At 37.5% G+C, this 13,192-nt stretch overlaps 1 protein-coding gene across 1 annotated transcript in view; it reads left to right on the top strand.

Moving 5' to 3' along the window:
* The window catches only part of PROM1 (prominin 1), a 541,566-nt gene that overhangs the window by 75,757 nt on the left and 452,617 nt on the right, over window positions 1–13,192 (top strand). The window lies entirely within an intron of this gene.

The raw sequence follows: 13,192 nt of genomic DNA, 5'->3' as shown, positions 1-13,192 counted from the left end.
CACCAAATTAAATACTGAGATGGCAGCAGCTGATAAACAGGGTCAGCTACCTACCTTGCACTCGATAAAGGCCTCATTAGAGTTAATACAAGAGTTTATGGCAAGAAGCCAAGAATCAGCAGCCATGACACAAGAGACAATGAAACAAAACCAGGAGGAGACCAACAAAAGCTTTGAAAAAATGGCTGGGAAGATCGAAAGATTTGAGACCAGAATGGAAGGCCTACAAGAGGTCATCACTAATCATGAACAAAGGATTAAAAGCATAGAAACCAACATAGTTAGGATGGATGATAAGACGGAACATGCAGAGGGAAGATTTAGAGCTGCGAACAAAGAGCTAGAGGGCGCAATCTGTGTTTTAGAAATGGAGAAGTCTTCATATTTCCTCGGCTTCCAAAATGTACCAGAACAGGCAGAAGAAGACCTACCTAGCAAGGTGGTGAAGCTAATAACAGAAAACCTACAAATAGATGAGGAAGAGGTGAAAACCCTTAAAATCTTCTCAGTAAACATTAATGGCTTAAATTCCACTATCAAAAGAAAACAGACAATGACCAAACTACAGAAAGAAGACGCTGACATATTATGCCTACAAGAAGTCCACATTAGGAAACAAGACTGTAAATTATTTCAAAACAAAAAATTGGGTACATTATTTACTGCTCTATCAGACTAAAAAAAGGAGGTATAGCAGTATACATTAAAGAAAGACTACAGCCCGAAGTACTATATGCGGACACTGAGGGAAGAATACTTAATATGAAAATTAAAATTGGCTATAAAGAGATAGTCTTGATGGTGATATATGCCCCAAATTCAAATAAAACAGAATTCTACCAAAAAATAGAAGACCAAATAATAAGGACAGGAGACAGAACATATGTATCATAGGAGATTTCAATGCAGTACACAATATACAGAAAGATTATAAAACAGCCAAGAAAAAACCCCAAGAAAGAAAACCTTTGCCAAACAAGTTATTTGAGATGGTGAGATAATATAAACTTTTAGATTTATGGAGAGAGAGACATATAACAGAATCAGAATAAACTTTTTTTTCACCACCCCAAAAGTCCTGGTCAAGAATTGATATGGCATGGGGAGACAACACATTTAATAACATTATAGAAGAAATTGAGATTGGACCAAATATTTGGGCAGACCACCATCCAATAATAATGAAAATTAAGGAACCAAAAAGAGAATTTTTTAAATGGACCTTAAATCAGGCACTGATCAAAGAAAAAGAATATATAGAATATATAAAAAATGAATTAAACTTCTTTATTTGGAATAACTGGAATAAGGAAACAACAATACAAAACCTATGGGACACTATGAAGGCATATGTCCGGGGATTAACAATATCTTATACGGCCAAAATAAAAAAAAATTAAAATCAACAGTTAAAAGAATACCAAAGTAAAATTAAATAAATAGAACTTGATATGCAAGAAGACATGTTAAACGAAAAATTAAAAGAAGAAAGAGATAAAATTAAACATAAAATTAATTTACTGACACAAGATGAAATAACTTTTAAAATGAGAATGTCTAAACAAAATTATTTTGAAAATGCAAACAAAGTAGGTAGATGGTTAGCCTATAAATTAAAAAATGAAGAAGAGGAGCGATACATGCAGTCTTTAGAAGATGATAAAGGAAATAAACAATCCACAATAGAAGCAAAAAAACAGATCGTTACTAAATATTTCAAGGAACTATATAAAAAGGAAGATATAATAGAAGAACATCTAAAATATATATATAAATAAAGCAGATATAGGAGAATTAGCAGAAATGGATAGAATAATACTAAATAAGAAAATAACTCTGATGGAATTAGAAGATGCAATAACAAACCAGAAAACAACAAATCACCAGGACCTGACGGCATTCCTAGCGAATTTTACAAATAATTTAAAACTTTCTTAGGAAAAATACTACTAATTTTATATAATGAAGTGCTAGAAAAAGTACTAATTCCCAAATCCTGGACAGAAGCAATGGTGAGTGTGATACCAAAAGGCGACTCAGAAAAACATAAAATACAAAATTATAGACCCATATCCCTACTCAACGTAGATTATAAAATATTTATGACCATTATGGCAAACAGATTAAAACTAATTTTAAATAATAGAATACATATAGACCAGAATGGTTTTCTCCCAGGTAGATTTATCAGGAACAACACAGGGACTATTTTAGATGTACTGGAATTTTATGAAACACATCCGGAAAATGACAATCCTACCAAAATTCCTTTACCTTTTTCAAACGATACCTATAAAATTGAAAAACCAATTTTTTACTAAATTAAACAGAATAATTTCTAAATTTGTATGGAGTGGCAAAAAGCCAAGAATAAGAATTAAATGGTTACAAGATAAAACCAAACAAGGAGGACTGGGATTACCAGATTTTGAAACTTACTACCAAACAGCCACTCTTCTTTGGATCAAAGATTGGATTGAACTCAAACAAGAAAGATTACTAACATTGGAAGGCCACGATATGTTAAGTGGATGGCATAGTATACTCTGGAATGGAAATAATAAAGCTCCAACATACTTCAAAAATCACTTAGTTAGAGATTTCCTATTAATAATATGGTTAAAAATAAAAAAGAACACTATACAAAAATCCCCAGATGGTATTCTAGTATAGAAGCCTTGACAAATCCTAACACAACACAATTTTAAAAAATGGTAAATTACAATCAAATATTAGATGTGGAAGGAAATATTAAATCAAGAGAACACTTCTTAGAGCAGGACATAAAGGTGGATTGGTTGCCCTATACACAAATTTACTCGAAATGGCAAAAGGATAAAAAAAAATTAGGGATCCAAGAGAAAGACACAGATTTTGATAAATTAATATTAGGAAGATTAAAAATATATAACAAAAACATATAGTTTCCCGATAAATTATAAAATGAAATTAGAAATGGTCAAAGGAAACATGATCAGTTGGGCAAAAAATATTGGACATAATATATATATTAATCAATGGGAAACAATTCGGAAAAGAAATTACAAAATAACTAAATCAACTGTGTACAAAGAAAACATTTTAAAGATGTTTTATAGGTGGCAAATATCACCATCATGACTAGCCCAAATTTACCCCAAATTAAAACCAGACTTCTGGAGATGCAGGAACAAAAACGGAACATTTTTTCATGTGTGGTGGACCTGTCCCGAAATTAGGAAAATTTGGAGTAAAATTAGAATGTGGATTTACGAAATAAAGTTAAACTACAATTAAAACCGGAGGTCTTTCTTCTAGGCATAATAGATCCTAAATTTTTTAAAAAACATATCTAATACAACATGTAATTACTGCAATTAGGATTTGTATAGCACAAAATTGGAAGAAAGAAGACACACCAACGGAGAGAGACATGATTAGGAAATTTCTTGACTGCGCAGAATTTGATAAACTAACACAAAAACTTAAAAACAATAATCAATCATGCCATAATGACACATGGGACAATTTTTACATCTGGGTTGACAATAGGAAAAAGAATAACTGTAAATAATGTAAATACTAAATAGTTAGAAATAAGCAAAATTAAGTCTATAATTGATTAAGATAGTAATTACTGTTTCAATGCCAATGTTATACTGATAAGATACACTGTTGCTATAGACCGTGGAAACACGAAAGAAATAAACTCTCTAAGTTACAGTTTGGGAGAGGGGAGGGTTAGGGATATGTGTTGTACTGTCTTTGTATCAGACATAATGCAATAGAAAATGTAATCGTAGGGTGAAACACACATTGTCTTGTTTTAATATGTATATATCTAATAAAATTTGTCTAAAAAAACAAAAACAAAATGGATATCTCCGAACGAATTAATTACCTACCCCAATCTTTTGTCTCCTTCAAAAATATTAACATACTAACAATTATTAGATGAAAACGATAATCTGCTGACAAAACAATACCTGCAAGATATAGGGATAAATTTGGACTGGGCAATATATATACAAATTAATTCTAAGTATAATGAACACAAAAATAAATTTGGCTTTCAAAAAAATAATCCAATAGACTTAATTCTTTTTTGGCCCAAGCTCAAAAATGATCTCCAAACTTTATAATTATTTATTATTACAAGACAATATCGAGGAACAAGTCAAAGGATGCATGATTGCCTGGGCCCAGAATTTTGGCTATACGATTAATCTAATAGAATGGGGAAAAATTTGGACAGTAAATTACAAGATGACTCTAGCAACATATTATAAAGAGAATCAAATCAAAATGTTTTACTGATGGCACCTACCCCCAGCTAGACTGCCTAGAATGTATTCCAACTTATCCCCGGTATGTTGGAAATGTAAAGCTAAACCTGCAACCTACTATCATCTATGGTGGACTTGTACCTGTGCCAAAAAATTCTGGAAACAAATAAAAAATTTCTTAGACCAAGTCATAACGAATAATGTAACACTCAAACCAGAACTGTTTCTTTTAGGCATATTCAGACAGAAATTTACACGAGAAGAAAGATATCTTACTCAACAGATTTTAACAGCAGCTAGAATTACATATGCCCAAACATGGAAGCAGGAAAAAACCCCTTCTATCTTAACAACTATTTCTAAAATTATGGAATGTGCGGAGATGACTAAAGTAACTATGGAAATTCAAAATAAAAAAGAATCAGATTTCTACAAGATATGGGTGAAATGGTACCAATGGATTGCAGCAAAAAACCCAATAATTTTTCCTCTCTTCCACCATTGTAAACAAAATTACAATTTACTAATGGAACACGACCAAATGGATGAGACACATAGGACATAATATTCCCTCTAATTTTTTTTCGGGGTGGGCGGAAAAGTATAATGTCTGAGCGGCAGTCCCCTTGGGACTGGGTGGCAAAGAAGTATAAATCAATCAATCAATCCCTTCTTTTTTATTAAAAGAAATTAATAATAAAATAAAACCAAAATCTATTACTATTAAAACTAAAACAACCATCAGAACCAAAAACATAACTATTAATAAAAACAGCTGAGGGCTGGGTTTTTTTTCTCTGTTATTATTTAAGTGCTTTTACCATATGCTCTAAATCAAGAGTCACTTTTCTCTCTGTTTCTCTCTCTTTTCTGTCATTCTTTGCCTTAATCATTTTCTCATTTCTCTTTTTTTCTCCCCTTTTCTCTATCATTTCTCTCTCTCTTCCTTCCACTCTTCTCTCTCTCTCTTGCTTTCTTCCTCTCTCTCACTCTCTTCCTTCCACTCCCCTCTCTCTCTTTCTTGTTCTCTCTCACTCTCTCTTCCTTCCTATCTTCTCTTTCTCTTTTTCTCTCTCTCTCTCTCTTGCTCTCTCTCTTTCTCTCTCTTGTTTTCTCTCTCTCTCTCTCTCTCTCGCTCCCCTCTTGCTCTCTCTCCCTTTTTCTCACTTTCTGTCTCCCTCTCTCCTTTCTATCTGTCTCTCTCTCTCTCTTGTTCTCTTTCTCTGGTTTTCTTTCTCTCTCTTGCTTTCTCTCTCTCAATCTTTCTCTCTCTTGCTTTCTCTCTCTCTCACTCTTTCTCTTTTGTTTCCTCTCTCTCTTGCTTTCTTTCTCTCACACACTTTCTCTCTCTTGTTCTCTGTCTCTCTTGCTATCTCTCTTTCTCCCCCCTCTTTCTCCCTCTCTTTCTCACTTTCTCTATCTCTCTCACTCTGTCTGTTGCTCTTTCTCTCTCTCTCTTGTTCTCTCATTCTCTCTCTTCCTTTCTTCTCTATGGAGGCCGGCGAAGGTTTTTCTTAGTTTGAATGTTCCAGGCAGGCGGGCAGGCAACCTTCGCCGGCCTCCGCTGTGAGAAAAACGCCTGCCCCACCTCTTCTGCAGCCCCTTTGCTGACAGCCGGAATGAAAGCGCTCTTGGTGAAGGGACTGCGAGAGGGGCGGGGTGGGCATTCCGAAAGCATTCGGAGCGGCTAGCGGCCGGATCAGGAGGATGAGAAGCCGCAGCCGCCACTGCGCGGCCTTGGAAAAGGGTGCACCGGGGGGGGGTGTTTTGGGGTGTGCGGCCATGAGGGCGTGCACCTTAGAGGGTACAGTGATAGGATGCACAATAGAATTAAACAAGTGGCAGCAACTATGACAACAGCATTTAAAGAAAACATGTGTAAGATGTTTTATAGGTGGCATATGTCCCCAGAAAGAATAGCAAAAAAATTAAAGAATGAAACAAGGAAATGTTGGAAATGTAATCAGATACCTGACTCTTTTTACCATATATGATGGACATGCGTGGAAGCCAAAAAATACTGGATTGAACATGGATTGAAAAGATTTTGAAACAAAGTATCGAACTCAAACTGGATATATTTTTATTAGGCATATTGCCAGAGAAATTTAATAAATTTAATAAACAAGAAACATATTTAATTGTACACATAGTAATAGCAGCATATGCTCAAAACCGGAAATTGATTAGCAGCAACTGAGAGAGAAGTACCTAAGAAGATAATGGATTGTGTGGAAATGAATAGACTGACAATGAAAATTAAAGATAAAGAAGACTCAGAGTTTTACAAAGTTTGAGTAAAATTTTATGAATTGTTTGAAAAAGAATATAGATGAAGTTTTTAATATTTAACTTAATATAAATGGGATAAAAGAAAATGAGAAATATGAATGGTATAACCCAGATGAAAGCAACTTTAGATAAATAATGTATACCGAAATTTAAATTATAATAGAATGGAAATAGAAATAGAAATAAAGATTTAGGATTGTGATTATAAATTTTCATCTTTATTCTCTTGTTTGTTCATGAACTGGAAAAGAGAAACAATCTTTCCTGTTTTATCAGGATCCAGATAATTTTTCAATTTAGAGTGAACAAGTCCAAAGGAAGAGAACATTCTTTCGATGCCAGCAGAAGGGGCCACTGCAGTTAAAATTAGATTACATTAGATTAGATTTATTGGATTTATATGCCGGCCCCCTCCGCAGACTCGGGGCGGCTTACAACAATGGCAAAAACAATACATAATGACAAATCTAATATTTACCAATCTAATTACAGTTTTAGGTTAAAAAATTCATAAAAGCAATCCCAATATATATAAAAAACAAGCACACAATCAATCAAACACCAAAACAATATGGGCAAGGGGGAGATGTTTCAATTCCCCCATGCCTGACGGCAGAGGTGTGTTTTAAGGAATTTACGAAAGGCAAGGAGGGTGGGGGCAATCCTAACCTCAGGGGGGAGCTAGTTCCAGAGGGTCAGAGCCACCACAGAGAAGGCTCTTCCCCTGGGCCCCGCCAGACAACATTGTTTAGTCGACGGGACCCGAAGAAGGCCAACTCTGTGGGACCTAACCGGTCGCTGGGATTCGTGTGGCAGAAGGCGGTCCCAAAGATATTCTGGTCCGGTGCCATGAAGGGGTTTTGTAAGTCATAACCAACACTTTGAATTGTGACCAGAAACTGATCGGCAACCAATACAGACTGTGGAGTGTTGGAGTAATATGGGCATACTTAGAGAAGCCCATAATTGCTCTCGCAGCTGCATTCTGCACGATCTGAAGTTTCCGAACACTTTTCAAAGGTAGCCCCATGTAGAGAGTGTTAAAGTAGTCGAGCTTTGAAGTGATGAGGTCATGAGTGACTGTGAGCAATGACTCCCAGTCCAAATAGGGCCGCAACTGGCGCACCAGGTGAACCTGGGCAAACGCCCCCGTCGCCACAGCTGAAAGGTGTTTCTCTAATGTGAGCTGTGGATCGAGGAGGACGGCCAAGTTGCGGACCCTCTCTGAGGGGGTCAATACTTCCCCCCCCAAGGTAATGGATGGACAGATGGAGTTGTCCTTGGGAGGCAGAACCCACAGCCACTCCGTCTTATCTGGGTTGAGTTTGAGTCTGTTGACACCCATCCAGGCCCCAACAGCCTCCAGGCACCGGCACATCACTTCCACTGCTTCGTTGACTGGACATGGGGTGGAGGTGTAAAGTTGGGTATCATCAGCGTACTGATGATACCTCACCCCATGCCCTTGGATGATCTCACCTAGCAGTTTCATGTAGATATTAAATAGCAAGGGGGAGAGGACTGACCCCTGAGGCACCCCACAAGGGAGAGACCTTGAGGTCGACCTCTGACCCCCCACTAACACCGACTGCGATCGACCGGAGAGGTAGGAGGAGAACCACTGAAGAATAGTGCCTCCCACTCCCAGCCCCTCCAGCCAGCGCAGAAGGATACCATGGTCGATGGTATCGAAAGCCGCTGAGAGGTCAAGAAGCACCAGGACAGAGGATAAACCCCTGTCCCGGGCCCGCCAAAGATTATCCATCAACGCGACCAAAGCAGTTTCCATGCTGTAACCGGGCCTGAAACCCGACTGCTGAGGACCTAGATAATCAGCTTCTTCCAAGGACTGCTGGAGCTGGAGTGCCACCACCTTCTCAACAACCTTCCCCATAAAGGGAAGGTTGGAGACTGGACGATAGTACGGCTGGGTCCAGGGAAGGCTTCTTGAGGAAGGGGTGCACAAGTGCCTCCTTGTACGGAGCCGGAAAGGACCCCCTCCCCAAAGAAGCATTGATAATCTCCTGGACCCAGCTCTGCGTCACCTCCCTGCTGGCCGAAACCAGCCAGGAGGGACACGGATCCAGCAAACAGGTGGCGGAACTCACAGCTCCAATGGCCTTGTCCACTTCATCAGGTGTCACCAGATCAAACTCTTCCCAGACTGGTGGACAGGTATGGGCCCCAGTCACCTCGACTGACTCATTGTCAGTCGACTGCTATCCAATCGGAGTCGAGGTCCGCCCAGATCCAAGCGATTTTATCAGCGAAAAATGTATTCAAGTCCTCGGCACTACTCTGCAAGGGCTCCCCAACTCCCCCCTGATTAAGAAGGGAGCGGGTCACCCTAATAAAATTAAAATCATTATTTCAACACTTTCTGAATCCAAGTGCTTAAATGACTTCCACCAGTTCACTGGTGAAACTTTTTAAAAAACCTCATCAGCAAACATATTTTTCTTGAATGGTTTTCCCTTAACTCTTATACTTGGCACTAGGGATTGATGATTGCTGGATACCCATGTCATGGCTAACTCCTCTTCACACTTAAGGTTTGATACTGATACCAGATATTGACAATGTTTATGAGAAAATGACTGCTTGTCCCATTCACTTTTTAAAATTATGTAATTTCTGCTTGTCTATATGTAATTTTGTTTTTAGGTGCTCACTCATTTCCTTGGAAATTTCAACAGCATCAGTAATAAAACCATTATTTTCCTGGATTTTGTTTAAAGCTTCAAAATGGGTTTCAGGATGCTCAGCATATGTTCAACATTGCAAGCACATTGTTGAGGATTTTGGTTGCAATAATGCCATCTATTTTTTCTCGATTTTGCTCATGGTCATCAGAATAGGCCAGGTTTTTAAAAATATAAAAATAGTTTATTGAATTTAAATATTTAAAAAGGAATAGGGAAGGGGAATGGGAAAGGAGAGAAAAGGAAGGGGGTACATAATGAGGAAAAAATCTTATATTATACATAAAATAATCTACAACCGCATATTATAATAACAATGGTATTTATTTGTACATTACAGAGAATAAAAGGTAAATATGCACAAAGTATAGTATGCAGGTAAAATCATAAGAAAGAAGAAAAAGAAAGGAAAGGAGGAAAGAAAGAAAATGTGTGAAGTTATTATTATTATTATTATGTCAATACAACACAGCAAACGAGATCACTATGCTGGATTTCGTATTTCATCACCAGTCGGGCGCTTCCCAAGCACCTAGGACTGTGTAAATTATTATTATTATTATTATTATTATTATTATTATTATTATTATTATTATTATTTATTAGATTTGTATGCTGCCCCTCTCTGAAGTCTCAAAGTTAGAAGAAGAAGGGTAGGGAAGAGGAAAAGGAAAAGGGATGTCTGCAATTGGCAGACATTTTCAAGGTGTACGACTTTGTAGTTTAAGGGAGGCGTGAGTGTATATGGTAAGGGGTAGTAAATCAAATCTAGAGTTGTGATCACCGTTCCCTGTAGGCTGCACACGTGAGCGCGCGCGCAGCCCAAAATACCGCCTCCTGCGCCCTTTTCCATGGGCGCGCAGTCCCCATTTTCCATGGGCGCGCAGTCCCGCGGGGGTGGGCGGGGGCGGGGAGGCGCCGGCAGCAGAAGGGAAGGGAGCCGCAGTCGCCCCTGCCTCCCCATGTTGCCTCCGGCCCCCTCGGCCTTTCGTCACTGCCCCCTGCCCGATCCGCCCCCTCTGCTCCTCCGCCGCCTCCTACCTTTGGGCGCGGCTCCTCCGCACCCGGAACGCACACCCTGCCCGTCTCAGTCCCTTTGCTGAGAGCACTTTCATCCCGGGCTCTCAGCAAGGGGGTTGCAGGAGAGGCGGGGCAGGTTGCGCACGCTCCCTATCTCCATACCAGGCCACTCGGAACATTCAAAATAAGAAAAACTTTCGCCAGCGAAGGCTTTTCTTATTTTGAATGTTCCGAGTGGCCTGTTATGGAGATAGGGAGCGCGCGCAACCGCGCCCCTCCCCGACATTGAATATCACCAGCCTCCGCTGAGAAGAACGGAGAGAGAACGAGAGTGAGTGAGAGCAACAGACAGCAAGATAGAGAGAAAGTGAGAAAAAGAGAGAGAGAGAAAGGGGGGAGAGAAAGAGATAGCAAGAGAGAGAACAAGAGAGAGAAAGAGTGTGAGAAAGAAAACAAGAAAGAGTAAGAGAGAGAGAGAAAGCAAGAGAGGGAGAAAGTGAGAAAAAGAAAGAGACCAAGAGGGGGAAAGAGAGAGAAAGAGAAAGAAAGAAAGAAAGAAAGAAAGAAAGAGAGAGATGAGAGAGGAAGGAAGAGAGTGTGAGAGAGAGACAGAGAAAGCAAGAGAGAGAGAGAAGAGTGGAAGGAAGAGATAGAGAGAAATGATAGAAAAAAGGGGAAAAAAGAGAAATGAGAAAATGATTGAGGCAGAGAATGACAGGAGAGAGAAACAGAGAGAGAAGTGACTTGATTTAAAGCATATGGTAAAAGCACTTAAATAATAACAGACAAAAAAAACCCCAGCCCTCACCTGTTTTTATTAAAAGTTATGTTTTTGGTTTTGCTGGTTGATTTAGTTTTAATAGTAATGGATTTTGGTTTTTTTAAATTATTAATTTCTTTTAATAAAAGGGATTTTTTTTCTTATTTATTTATTTATTTATTTATTCTGCCCAGCCCCAAAGGGACTGTCGCTCAGACACTATACTTTTCCGCCCACACCGAAAAAAAATTAGAGGGTACATTGGTTGTGATAGTAAGTTTTAGTTATTCTATAACATTGTGGATAGTTTAGTATTTCAAGGTTAATTAAAAATTTATGTTGCAAAAGTCTATATTTGAATTCAGATTATTTGTAATTGGTATTTGGTCGTATTCTGTTGTTAACTGTTTTGGCTTGGAGCGTCAGAACGGGGGGGGGGTGATTTCTTATTTTTTGAGAAAATTGTTAAATATTTTTTTGTTGTTAATCATTGATACCATTTCTCCCATACATTGTAGAAAGCTGATTCCTTTTTATTTTGAATTTCCATCATAAATTTAGACATCTCAGCACATTCCATAATTTTTATAATAATATTTAATAAAGTTGGGATTTTTTCTTGCTTTCATAACTGGGCGTATGTAATTCTGGGTGCTATTAGAATTTGTATAGTAAGATATCTGTCTTCTTGTGGCAGTTTTTGTCTATAGATACCTAGGAGGAATAATTCTGGTTTAAGTATTATATTGTTCGATATGACTTTGTCCAAAAGATTTTTGATTTCTTGCCAACATTTTTTACCATGTAGGCAAGTCCACCATAGATGGTAACAAGTTCCAAGGTGGGTTTTACACTTCCAACAGGTTGGGGAAAGGTTTGGATACATTTTAGACAGTTTGGCAGGAGGTAGGTGCCACCTGTAAAACATTTTGAATTGGTTTTCTTTATATGATGTTGCTAATGTCATTTTGTAATTTATTGTCCAGATTTTTTCCCATTCTTTTAAATTGATTGTATAGCCAAAATTCTGGGCCCAGGCAATCATGGATCCTTTAATTCATTCTTCCATATTATCCTGCATTAATAAATAATTATATAGTTTAGAAATCATTTTTGCACTTGGGCCAAAAGGGATTAAATCTATTGGGTTGTTATTTTGAAAGCCAAATTTGTTTTCGTGTTCCTTATATTGTAGATATGTTAACCAATCTAGATTTATCCCCTTTTCTGGAAGTTGTTGTTTTGTTAATAAATTGTCATTTCCGTCTAATAATTGTTGATAAGTTAGAATTTTCGAGGGGGGGGGAAGATTTGGGTAAGTAATTAATTCATTTGGTGATATCCATTTTGGAGAGAAGTGGTAATAATTTTTTTTTAATGTATTGCTTTTCTTAAGTAATGATGTTTGAAATAATTTGGTATTTTATGTATGTCTCTCATTAAAAAGGAGTGCCATCCTGATTGCAGGTCAAAACCCTCAAGGGTTAGTAGTCTTGTATTTTTCAGGGTTACCCAGTCTTTTAACAAAGGCTTGGTGGTAGAATTGGAAGTTTGGGAGGCTGAAGCCTCCTCTTGTTCTGTGATCTGGCAAATTTTTTAATTTGATCCTTGCCTTCTTTTTGGTCCAAATGAATTTAGAGATTTTCTTGTGCAAGTTGTTGAAAAACGTTTTATTTAAATTTATTGGGGCCACTTGGAATAAATACAAAAACCGTGGAAGAATATAGGATTTTATCACGGATATCTTCCCTATTAGAGAGAGTTTTAGATTGGACCATCTTACTAAGTCTTTTTGTATGTCTTGGACTAATTTATCAAAGTTGTCTTTTTTTATGGTACTATAATTTGAGCTAATCCAAAGACCTAAATATTTAAATTTTTTCACTATTTTTAAGTTAATGGCTTCTTCCAATAAGGCGTTTTGTTTTTCTGTCATGTTTTTGGTTAAGATTTGGGTGTTTTCGTTATTGATTTTTAGTCCTGTTATTTCTCCAAATTTATGAATTTCTTTCAATAAAATCGGTGCTGTTTCTATGGGATCCTGTAGTATGAAAACAATGTCGTCTGCAAAGACTTATAACTTAAATTGTTCCTTTTTTATTTTCACTCCTTGAATTTGCATATTATTTCTTATGTTGTTCAACATCTTTTGT

This window comes from Erythrolamprus reginae, chromosome 7, assembly GCF_031021105.1.
Source record: "Erythrolamprus reginae isolate rEryReg1 chromosome 7, rEryReg1.hap1, whole genome shotgun sequence".
NCBI lineage: Eukaryota > Metazoa > Chordata > Lepidosauria > Squamata > Dipsadidae > Erythrolamprus > Erythrolamprus reginae.
Note: the sequence above shows the minus strand (reverse complement) of the source record. Positions and strands in the feature narration are given on the sequence as shown.